Source organism: Etheostoma spectabile, chromosome 5 (genome assembly GCF_008692095.1).
Source record: "Etheostoma spectabile isolate EspeVRDwgs_2016 chromosome 5, UIUC_Espe_1.0, whole genome shotgun sequence".
NCBI lineage: Eukaryota > Metazoa > Chordata > Actinopteri > Perciformes > Percidae > Etheostoma > Etheostoma spectabile.
The window spans coordinates 16,109,060-16,121,729 of NC_045737.1; the positions used below are offsets into that span (position 1 = coordinate 16,109,060).

The 12,670-nt window shown below is 40.2% G+C and overlaps 1 protein-coding gene and 1 long non-coding RNA gene across 2 annotated transcripts in view; one reads left to right on the forward strand and one right to left on the reverse strand.

The window, feature by feature from the left end:
- dapk1 (death-associated protein kinase 1) overlaps positions 1 to 12,670 on the reverse strand; it is a 94,644-nt gene that overhangs the window by 13,183 nt on the left and 68,791 nt on the right. The window lies entirely within an intron of this gene.
- The window catches only part of LOC116690028 (uncharacterized), a 19,467-nt gene that overhangs the window by 6,325 nt on the left and 472 nt on the right, over positions 1 to 12,670 (forward strand). The window lies entirely within an intron of this gene.

Consider the following 12,670-nt stretch of genomic DNA (forward strand, 5'->3'; position numbering starts at 1 on the left):
GGAGCTGAAGGAAAAACTGAGCAAGATGGATGAAGCTCTCCGAGAACAGGAGAAGGAGGCAAAGGAGAAACTGGAAAGATCCTGGGCTTCCCATAGAGCCCAACTGGATGAGGTTCTGGATCAACGTGTCCACTCCCCACCCGGAGAAACTGAGCATCTGAAAACCCAGCTGGTCAAAACCAGCAACAGGCTGCGAAAAGCCCAAAAAGATCTGGACCTGCAGTATTTCATTACTGAAGACCTGAAAGTTGAATTAAAGCAGGTGAAGGGAGAGAAGCAGGCCCTTTACAATATTGTGGCGACTCAGAAGTTGCAGCTTCGAGAAGAGAGACAGACGCTCAGGTAGTAAGACCAACGTAGAGTTAGAGTTGGAGAGCTTTCTGGAGATGGAGAGGCTCAGCTCAGAGCTGAAGGATAAACTGAGCAAGCTGGAGGAAGCTCTCCGAGACACAGAAGAGAGGCAAAGTAGATTCTGAAAGATCCCAGTCTTCCCATAATCCCGCTGGAGATGCAGAACCAAAGCAACAAGAACATCTTGCTGCTCTTAGAAGAAGTGGGAACATCAGCTGGAGAGTAAGCGTGTCCTGTGGCAGCAGGAGAAACCTCCCTGGAGGAGAGCGGAAACAAGCCTCCCTGTGGCTCAGATTGACGAGCAGAGCTTTGCGAGTGACTGCCTCCTGCTTCTCTGAAGAAGACGAGCGCAGCTGGAGAGTAAGCTCAACCAGTGGAAGGAGGACAAGGCATCCCTCCTTCAGGCCACAGAAAGCCTGAAGCTGACTCAGAAGGAAAGGCAGGAGTGGGAATGACTGAGAGCACCTTGAGGTCCAGCTGACGATCTAAAGCCAGATCATCACAAAGCCAAAGAAAGAAGTGTACAAAAGCTTCTGCCTGGCTGAGAAGAGAATGCATTTGTACTGGTATAGTATCTGTCTGTCGTCTGTGGTGAATCTGTGTGTGGGTGGGTGGTCTGTGTATGTGGTTTTGTGTGTAGAGGCTCGGTCTGTGTGTGTGTGTGTGTGTGTTGTGTGTGTGTGTGTGTGTTGTGTGTGTGTGTGGTGTGGTGTGTGTGTGTGTGTGTGTTGTGTGTGTTGTGTGTGTTTGTGTGTAATTGGCTTGGTCTGTGTGTGTACTTGAATAGGTGTGTGTGTACATGTGTGGGTCTGTCTGTGTGTGGCTGGCTATCTTTATCTTTTTGTGTGGGTCTGTCTGTGTGTATGGGTGTATGTGTCCGTTTGTGTGTGTGTCTGTTTGGGTCTGCATGTGGTCTATGTCTGTCTGTCTGGGTGTTGTACGTTTGTGTGACGTGTGATCATCAGATCAGATCATACAAAAGCTGAAGAAGAAGTGGTACAAAAAGCTTCTGCCTGGCTGAGGAAGAAATCATTTGTCTGGTATATAATCTGTCTGTCTGTCTGTCTGTGTGTGGGTGAATCTCTGTGTGGGTGTTTGTATGTAGCTGCTCTGCTCTGTATGTGTGTATCTGTGTATTGTTACATGTGTGTGCGTGTGGGCCTGTGTGGTGGCTGGCTCTATCAGTCTGTGCGTGTGGGTCTGTGTGTGGGTGTATGTGTCTGGCTGTCTCAATGTGGTGGGTGGTGGGTGGAGTGAGTCTGTATGTGAGTCTGTATGGGTCTGTCTATGTCTGTGTGTGTCTGTATGTTTGTTTTTGTGTGTGTGTGTGTACTGTGTGTGTGTGTGTTGTGTTGTTTGTGGTGTGTGTGCGCCGTTTGCTCGCAGCATGTGTGCGTCAGTGCAGTAGTGTTGGAGCAGTAGTGCTTGTAGTTAGGTTATGCTTGCTACATAATGCATGCCGCATGCTACATGCTGCATGCTGCTTCTGCTCGCCACTCTCTGATTCAGCTACTGCCACCGGGACAGCCCTGCGTTTTCCGGGGCGGAGAGAGGAGCCGAGTGTGTCGCCTCCTCCGCCGGTGCATAGCCTCTCCACTGCCAAGACCTCGTACACGCCTCCCCGTGGCACCCACATGGTAACTGGGCCCTCGTGTTTCCGGCTAGTTGTACAGGATCTCGGAGCAGCAGTGGGCCCCAGAGACGCGGCATGCAGGCCCATCGGTGAATGGAAACACCTGATGCCCGTCACCACTGTCCAGCTATGGGTAATAGTGAAGACCCCGACAACGGTGCAGGAGGAAGATGGTGTGAAGCCCCACAGTCTGGGAAGGAGGAAGAAGGCAACCCACAGCCACGTGGTAAACTCGAGGTACACGGCTGGGAGAAACCCTGTGCAATGTGAGAAAACGGAAACTATTCCTCACGATTATATAATAACTACTGCATACACACAAAACGCTATAAAATGATGTCAAAGATGTTTTGTTGGTGTGTCGGCCCTGAGCCTGTCCAACATGGTGTACTGTTGTTTGTCTTGTTAACTTGCAGCTGTAGCGGAGGCGTTAATGAGACGACTGTGACACACCGGCCGGTCCTCCCAACTATTTTACCCCGCCTGCCCCGAGACCGGGCGGCCGCATCCTCCAGACGGCGCAACCACATGTTTTCTCTCTGTTGAACTACTGACAACCGCACCTCACATTCTCATTACATCCATACACCTTCATTGATCACGGAACTGACATCACACCTTATCGTGCTCTTGTTGCATCATTATTTAAAATGTCACTTTATTATTGTTACGTTGCTGTGCATCTCCGTCTTTTGTTGTTATAACAGGTTTGGGGCTCATTTGCCTTGAGTCAAAACCAGGACCATGTTGTGATTTCTTTAATTAATCCTAGTTAGTTGCTGTTGAGGTAATTTGGTTGAGTTACGGTCTATTGTTGTTTAATGTTAAGGTGCATTACGTCATGTGTAATATAGTTTCATGATAGTTCAGGGGCAAATGTCATCTGCATCCTAAACCCCCAACATATAAATTGGCTCAATTATTTTATGTTATTATAATATACTAATATAGATTTTTGTCTGGAGATACTTGTTGGTCATCCAAAGAATAATCAATTAAACAACACGGGAGCATTTCTTTCAGGGACATTTTGCAGGTTTACTACGAGTCTCACGTAGCTTTAGACTTTAAGACAAAACCGGTTGATTTATTGTCACAGAGCCTTTCAAACACACTGCAATTCAACGTTAAAGAAAAATGCTTTAGAATATACACCGTTATGTCAAATCAGCTACAAACTTGAATTATTTGGTACTCTTAATTATCAGTGTTTTACCTCTTTTTTGGAATAATCAATATCCTATGATTTATAAACAAATTTGAGTCGCCATGACTCACAGCACAATTCATAAAATACACATGACAATGTTAAAAAAAGAATAAATAGAGACATCCATTTTGTTTGGTTATTACTTAAGCACTATGTTACATTTAGTAAAAAAAAATGTTCTTTGTTAAGAACTGCAGCTAAGTATATTTATTACAAAATACCGAGCAAAATAATTACATATTGGTTCATGTTTTATTACAAATGACGATTCATACATAATTTGGGTATTATAACTTAATGAGGTATATCTTACATAATGCATTTCTACAAGAATATCTGCTTCCTAATCCAAACCGAAAGGTCCTGCACTGCTCTGCTTTCTACACCAGGACAACCACTGTTATATTCATCACATTACCACTCTATTAGAAGCTTGAAGCTTAGTGCAGTACTCAGGGGACTTTGACGAAGGTCTTAAGCTACACTGTGCAAGAATTTCTCCCATCTAGCGGAGAAATTGTATTGACAACCAACTGATGTTTAGGTTGCAAGGTAGACAATCCTTTTTCATCAATGACGCAAAGAAAAATCCTAGTCTTCGTTCTAGCGTATGCACACCATCTATAGTTAGCCACAAGTAGCAACTATAAAACTTTCAATTCACAAATAGGCAGAATACCTTCAGCGTTCCTTTTAAAATCCTTGCACTTTCCATCTTAGAAACAGTCACTCCATATTTATACTTTGGTTTAGTTGCTTTTCACATTCTTGTTTTAATTATCTTTTACTCGTTATGTGTCTTTGAGACAGGCTTTCAAATCTGTCTGCAGTAAATTAATCTTCTCCCTCCCTGCCTCCCAGGCATTTGACACAGTCAGTGCCACTGAGTGGAAAATCACAAAAGTGGAGCAGTATAGCCTGTATGTCCTTACAGCAAATTATTTCATATGGCACATGATTCTGGAGTGTCTACCCCCATCCATGCAAGCGTAATGTCAAATTCCAAGCCATCGGAATACTTGAAATTGATGGTGGTGTCAATATTCAAAAAAGGACAAGTTTGTTAAGGGCAATAACGATTGGATCATTAAGTGTCACAATGTAGAACATCATCTCGAGCCAGTTACATTCTGTGAATTTGTCTTTGGTGGATAATACGCCACCCTATGTCATGATGAACAATGGGATGTCTGAAAGGGAACAAGCTTAAATGAACACTGCTGCCTGCACGGAATTTACAGAAAATGTTTATCCTGGCCATGTTTTGGCAGAATAATCACTCTGGTCCCTGCAGGTGAAAGCTTAAACTTTGAGGGATGTCTCAACTGTCACCTACCAGCAGGTTTTGAGTTGATGGGGGGTTGGGGTGGCGGGTTGTTTGGTCATGCGTGTCCTCTTCCTCCTGAAGAAGCTGCGCAGGATGCCACATTTCAAAGACTCTAGCAGGGTCTCTTCCCTGTCCGGTATCCAAAGAGCTTCAGCTTCATCCTGCTGGACGGTCTGATGGGCCGCAGCTGTCGGATGTAGCTCAGTTTGTGGTTGTCCTGACCAAGCAAAGGTTACACTGAAATCACTCTACGCGTGACATTGAGCCCCATGTTTTAATTTCAGGAGCCACAAAAATCACAACAACAGACTTTCATTTTCAGATATGTTTCACATATTGTATCTTCTTTCAACTAAATGCAAACACAACAGACATAGTTGCGCTTGCAGAAATAATTGTATTTCATGTTTACACACATGGCAACCAAAAAATGAACTTACATGTGTTGATCATAGAGGAACAGTGACACAAGCAAGTCACGTGTTGATGGTTGATGTTGTTGTTCTTAATGCCGGTAGCAGAGAATGTGTGAGAATGTGCTAGTGTTGAGTTTTAAACGCATAAGGATTATTCTTCATTTTGTTGTTAACCCTTCTAATATTATTATCCAACCACTTATCTAACACAAGGGGTCTTCAACGTTTTTTTTAAGGCACGGACCCCTTAACTGAAAGAGAGAACGAGCAGGGACCCCCTACTACTATATTGTATAAACTGAGTGCACTAAACTGGGCCAACAATACAGTACGGGCGGCCTAAAGGCTTTACACATAACTCTTTATGGTGGCCTACAACCCTAAGCTATTAATATTTTTATTTCATATGTCATGTTTTATGTCAAACACACACAGTGAATCCATAGCTTAACTGATGGCTACCTAGTAGTTTTTGTTTTTTTACGAATATGCCGATTTAACTTGCTAATATGTTGGTTCATGTTGATTTTTCAGACCTTTGTAATTGTTTGGGATAAAAACTTTCAAAAAAAGTATTAAACAATAATTGATTTCCCTTCCTGCAATGACTCTGAGGACCCCCTAGGAGTTTGCGGACCACCTATTGAAGATCACTAGTGATAAGAATAACCACGCTGTACACTCAGATTGTAAACACAAGGCAATTTTTTGTAATTCTGCCAATTCAACAGATAACATGTTCATATAAAAGACTTTTTTTTTTAACCATCCAACAGATGAGTCATGTTCCAGAAGTTGCTTCAAACACTGAGTGTTTGCGTGGGATGTAAACCCCCCCCACTCCCACCAGGTCATGTTATACATTCGTAAATAAACTTCAATATGTTTCAATGGTGTGATTCACCTCTGAGCAGAATACAAATTGTCTATATTTTTCTCTTCAGAAGTTAGAGGACAAGAACTGTGGTTTTTTTTCTTCCTCGCTGGGTACTTGGGAATCAAAAACTGGCATCAATGTGCAAAGAGTCTTAAATTAGCTCAGCATATGCAGAGATGACTGTTTCACGTTGCTGCTGTCATGTTTTCACGCTGTGCACTAACTCAGCGGTTTTCTGGATAAATGTAGAGGGAGAAGTTGGTAACATTAGCATCAGGTAAAAACTGTGTACTAGTGGTGTGACTTAAGTCAGACACCAAGATGCATCATAATTGGTTTAGAATCGAATCGTCGGCTTCTGAATCAAATCGAATTGTAGGTGCCAATCTTCCCACCCCTAGTGGAAATATAGGGCTGTGGGAATATGAGGCTGACCCCCCCTTTTTAACAACACTGAAGCCCAGCCTTTCATTCAATATACTTTTTATCAGCAAAAGGCTAAAATGTAACTTGTAAACACCACAAGCCGCAAAGTAGTAGTATGTTTTGAAGCAATTTCTAAAGCTAGTAGTTGTGTTATTTTAAAAACAGTACCTCAAAATAAAGATAGATGATAGTATTTGTTTTTGAAGAGAAAAACACCTTCAGAACTGTATCATTTCCATAATCTATTCCCTGTATGTTGGGTAAGTGCTGCCACAAAATGTCTAAAAGCTGAAATCTACACCTTACTGTTGTTGCATACTCGCTCCCCACCCTGCACTGAAATAAACCAAGTGTAATGAGTGTTTGTGAAACCTGCTTTTGCATCAATTTTCTTACCCCCTCATTAGATTTTAATAATAACCAATTATTGATAGGCTTAGTTGTGTCGTATTTTACCTTTTTAAGCTTTCCCAAAAGAGCAACAATGAGTTCATGTTAGATTAGAGCCAATCTTCTGCTGTCTTTCCATCCTGAGAGAGAAAAAGAAGGGATAATAAATACATGAGAAATCTTGAGCAAACAGATAATCCCTTACATTGTGTTTGTTGCGTGTACCTCAAGTGTTTCTAATAGCATCTTGTTGAAATTTCATTTAGAAAGCCTATATCTCAGAGTTATTTAGTCCGGTCTTTTTAGAACAAGGAATTGCACTGCACTACATACATCGTATTTTAGTAACGAATAATTAACTACAGTAATTGTGCGGTATGATGTTTGTTCAGGCCAAAACACACAACACACGTTTTAACATGATTATGGTTCAAGCAGGGAGTTGTGTGTGAACTGCATAGCATGTGAGATTCAAGCAGCTTTGCCAAATCACGAGAAGATGGTAATCACTTATTTGTCAAAGAGATACAACCAAAAAGACAAGGCTGATTTTCTGTTCTGCCTTTCAGAGTCCATTTTTAGCCACTTCTGTGAGGATTTCTTGCTGTAGAGGACAAGAATTATTTCCTGTGCTAACTGGATATTTTGGTCAAAGTGACATCACTTGATGAAAATTTTCTCACCATAGAAATACTTTCATGTGAAAAATCTGTGGAATGCCTTTTCATGCAGTTGACTTCAGTAGTTTAAAACACTCTCTCACTCTCTCACACACACACACACACACACACCCACACACACCCCACACACACACCCCACACACACACACACACCACACACACACACACACACACACACACACACACACACACACACACACACACACACACACACACACACACACACCACACACACCAATGTGGTGTGTGCACTCGTTTCCTCTCTTACAACTGCCCTAATTTGTATTCTCCTTACTCAACACAGAAGCACTAAAATCCCGACTAGTTTCATGTCTCTTTTGGTAATTCACATCTGTCACCGTCCACAGGGAAATCTATTCGACAGCCTGAAACCCCACCGAGCACTTCCTACTTCTGAGAACCATTACAGTAAAGGTGTTCAACTGGGTTTGTTATGAAAAATACTAATTATGTTTGTTTTATCTAGAAAAAAACAATAAAGATATAATGTTCTAACTGTATTCTCTTCTAGTTCCTCCACAACAGTTTAGTTTTGCTTCGGCTCTCTCTCTCTGATAGGTCATTAAATATTATATGGGCACGAGAACATTGACCTTAGTTTGTTCGGATCAGCTAAAGTCAGAAATGTAAAAGAAGTGCACTCAAACCATGAGTCCACTGAGTGGTATTAATGTGAGTGCATTTACGGGCTCGCTCTTACAGAGGGCAGGTGTTACGACTATTACTATCAGTGCTTAGCAACTGCATTTGATTGGTGTTATGTTGGCCACAAAATGAATATTAGAATATTAGATCATCTAGTATTCTCTTAGATTAAATTGAATTCAATATGTGTTTATATTGGATTATATACAAGCAGAGCACAGGGGAAGAGATAGAAGCGTGATTACGTACACAGAGGCTGAAAAATTACATTAAAACTCTAATGCTACTCCCCTACTGGGCCACAAATGTGTTTCAGTATTCAATGACACTTTACACAGAGAGAGAAAACTATGGAAATTGAGCCTTGGACTTGTCCTCCCCAAAGCTCTCCACAAAACCCACTGACCGCAGGCCACTGGATAATGAATAATACATCTCTATATGTGCTTTTGCCAGATTAAACATCATAGCACTCAGATGCCATAAATATTAACAGGTCTAGATGCAAGAGAGAAAATAACCTCGGTGTGGATATCTGGCACTGGAGCCTTTGGAGGAAAAAAAAAAAAGATTTTCAATAACTGATTATCTAATAAATTGAAAACAAGCCTTTGAGAGGTTCATGGTTAATCTAATAAGAGTACATGAGACCCTAGTTTGGACTTCACAATAGATTAGATAGATCAGTCATGTTTAAAGGTGGCTTCTTAGGGCCTAATTATACTTTTTTTCTCCTGATAAAGATTCCGATACATCCCTGACGTCAAGGTGTACGCCAATACTAAGTAATTAACATCAATCTGATATCAGCACTCTCTTTATCCTTAGTAACCTTAAAATCTGTATACCTCACTGTAGGGCTGCAACCGACCAGTATTTTCATTACCATTAATCTGCTGATATTTTAAATTGTTTAAATTTCAAATTGTTGAATTGTTAATTAATGTTTAAATTGTTTATGTCTATTAAATGTAAGAATAAAGTGAAATCAGTATTAACATATTCAATTGGGTGTTTTATCCGACATCTTATATTATAGGCTAACAAAAGCATCAATTAGCCCAATTTAAAACTGAAAACTATCAAATCTGGACTTTTTTGCTTGAAAAGATCTATTCTTTAATTTTTGTTTATGTAATTATGAAGTTTGCTGTGGCACTAAAAACTGAATCGGCAGCTCATCAACAGCTAATAGACGTAACTGCATAATACTGAATTTCATAATGACACAAATAGAGAACGATATGTAATGTCAGATATCATTTCACCTTAAGGTCAGTATCGACAGTGTTTAAAATTGATTACATTTTTTTTATATATAGGAAAATGATCAATCAAACAAGCTATTTGTTCTTGGAACATGGGTAATTATCCTGTAATGGGGCGTACAGAGAAATATCAGCTGACAGAGCGGAGGTTATAAACACCAGGAGCAGCAAAGTGTTTTGATGTACAGCTCTAGATCATTAGACATGAACTACTCCTAGCCACACTCAGAGGTCAAACACACTCGTATCTAGAGGAAATGGGTGAACCTTGTTTTCGCTCTTTATTTGATCTTGACCGTTTGATAAAAGCTCTTATAGCCTCGGCTGTCGTAGCCTCAACACTTCACCTGCTGTTCAGACATTGCCGTCATGCAGAAAAAAACTCACCATCAAATGACCATTTTTTTAAACAATAAAGACAGAGATTTTTCAGTTTGTGTGAGCTATGGAATGTAAGTTGTTCATGTCATAAAACCATGGCCAAAGCTCTCAGAATATGCAATATAACGTACTTATGTATTCACTCTACTGAGAGCAGCAGTGTTCAATACAAACAGCATAATTATCAAAACGCCAAAACGCTGTACTGGATTTTTACTGAAATTGTTTTCACAGTTCCTGCGATGCTTGAGATAAATTCTCCTCATACCATGGTAACTCCTTTTTTCTGCTAAGTGAAGGAAACCAGTGAAAAGAGAAAGCGTGCAGTGACTTACATTGGTGCGGCGTCAATGTTGGCTCCATCCGCAAATATGCGGACAACTTCAACTCCCGTTGTTCGCAGCCATGTGGAGGGGAGTTCTGCCGTACTGGATAAAGAGAGAAAAATAAGAATAATTTTGGTTTGACATCTACAGCCTATGATGTAATGACTGTAATTGGTTTCAAATTGCAAATATTTTGTTAAGTTTCTATCAGGTGAAATGGATAAATCCCACGGATGAGGTATGGCTGTATCTATTAGAACAAGGGAGTCCAGCTATGGAAGAGGTATACTAACACTGCATTTCAGTCAACTTCTGTCAAGAATTGTAAAAAGTGGCTTAAGCCCTGTCTGATTAACCAAACTTTATTCAATTATCTGTATTGATCTGAATATTCATATCACATTTGTTTGCCTTGCTTTCTTTCATTTCTACTTACACATACAAACATTAGTCCCACATATCCTGATTTATCTATGTATTTTATTTTATACCTTGGTGTTTATGTAGCAAACCTTATGCTTTCATTTTTTATTTCAGTGCTTACTTGTGTTCAATTAGTTTGTTTTTGTTTAGACACTTGTAGTTGTTCATTCTCTATACATTCCTCTTCTGTAAAGAGGGATTTTCTTAATCTCACTTGCACAATCTTTATTTTTTATTACTCAACTTTTTTCGTGTTATTGTTGTCTTGATTTCTTGTGCAACATTAACAATCAAGAATTATCTATCCACCTTCTATATAATATGGATGCAAAAGCAAAAGTTTATACTGTCTGCACCCACTGTCATCTGCCCAGGTTCTGTGAAGGTCTGTGCAAACACTTCACCATGTTCACGCATTTGATAGCTTGTACAAATCCGTATCTTTGTAGGTAGACCATGACATGTATGTCACATAGACCCTCAAAGACACAGAGAGAACACCTTGTGCTTCAAGTAAAGTCACATTAAATTTCTCTAACTGATTTGCCAGCACTGGCTAAGAAACCTTTGCTTAAATTTGTCATCATCATGTAGGCTTCAATTGAACTAAAATTGGAGGCGGAGTGAATAGTCGTAGGTCACAAATGTAATTGACTGTCTCTTACTTTACTCTTTACCTTGCTACTGTGACGTGGACATTAGCAAAAACAAATGGCTTAATGTACAATTATGGCTTGTTATATAGCTATACTTGTGCTATGGCCTCTCTTGCCGGTAAAGGTACTCTGGTGGGGTTATGGTAATAAAACTAATCAGAGCGGAGCACAGTGTGGTGTTCACACTGCACTCTGTAGTTTCCAAATGACAGTATAATCGCTATCAGTATTTTGACCCCAATTAGTCTATAGTAACCCATACAGACACTAAGCTCCTATAAAAGTTTTCTGTCCATAACCAAAGAAGGTGTTGGAAATATCATAAACTCTACAAAATGCCTTGTTTGGAAGGCGCATTTCATCATTCCCTTTTGTCACAACTTAAACAAACAAAAAGGCTTTCATCCTGTGTTTATTCTGCTGTAAACAGAACAGAACATTTTCAAATTTCACTCTCTCATTTTCCTCCCTAGTGTCTGCAGCCGACATGACAAAAAATCCGGCAAACGACTCAGCAATGTGTGATATGCGCTTCATAAAAGCTGAAAATAATGACTAAATCAAAACTTTCTGGCATGTGCTGTCTGCTTCCGATGCACCTCACTTCCCTGACTATTCGGGGAAAAAGTTTCTGTTCCGAGGGCTACCGTGTTAAGACAACAACTCTGTCCAGAACTCATTAAAATGGATGGCGTCGAATAGAAAGTAAAAAAGGCAGAAACATTTGTGGGTCGTCATAACCTGGCAGAGGGACAAATATAGATGGATCTTCGTCAAATATAACTATCACTATACATAGAACTTCTTAAAGGACAGTTCATCCAAATAGAAAGATGCTTAGTTTTGGCAATATCAGAATAGAGACACCATTTTCGGCCACAAATGCTCACAGATTTTCAATGTGAACTCAAATCAGTTCTCAATTTTACACTCCTACCACAGGAAATAGACCTTCGCTAAATATTTTTTATAGCAACATACTGAATGCAGGATTTATGAGGCCACTCAAGATTAGAATGGATCACACTGCAAAATCCTTAGGCTTATGTAATTAAAAATCCCTTCAACCCCTATAACATGTTAGCTTCTATGTTTGTTTATTAATCTGTTCGGCCAATAGTTACTCTAGTTTAGCCTGCTGATAACTCTAAATCTAAACCAGGGCATTCATTTACATCTAAAAAGCCTTACTCTTTAGATAGGCTTTTCACCCAGATGTTGAAGTGGCTCGGGATTTGCTCCTATTCCCAAAAGATCATGTTCCAGTTCATCCCAAAGGTGTTGGATGGGATGAGGTCAGGGTTCTGTGCAAGGCCATCAGATTCTCCACCCCAACTGAAAAAAAACAACCTTTCCTTCTCTACTCTTGGCTGCCTACCACGTCTAAAAATCTCAACAATTTAGGTCAACCCATCAAGGTATTGAAATGCATCATGTAAGCTACTACAAAAATTTAAATTTAAATTTATTTAAGGTTATTTTTTGGTCCTTAATTCTACTAGCAGCTTTTGGTTAAATACTTGGTAGCTTCCTAAAACAGGAAAATAAAAGTCAGTTTTCACAATTTGGAAAGTAATGTACCTTATGCATTTCATCCTTTGTAGGAAAGAGTGCAACCCTCCACCGTCCCCTTCCGCCTG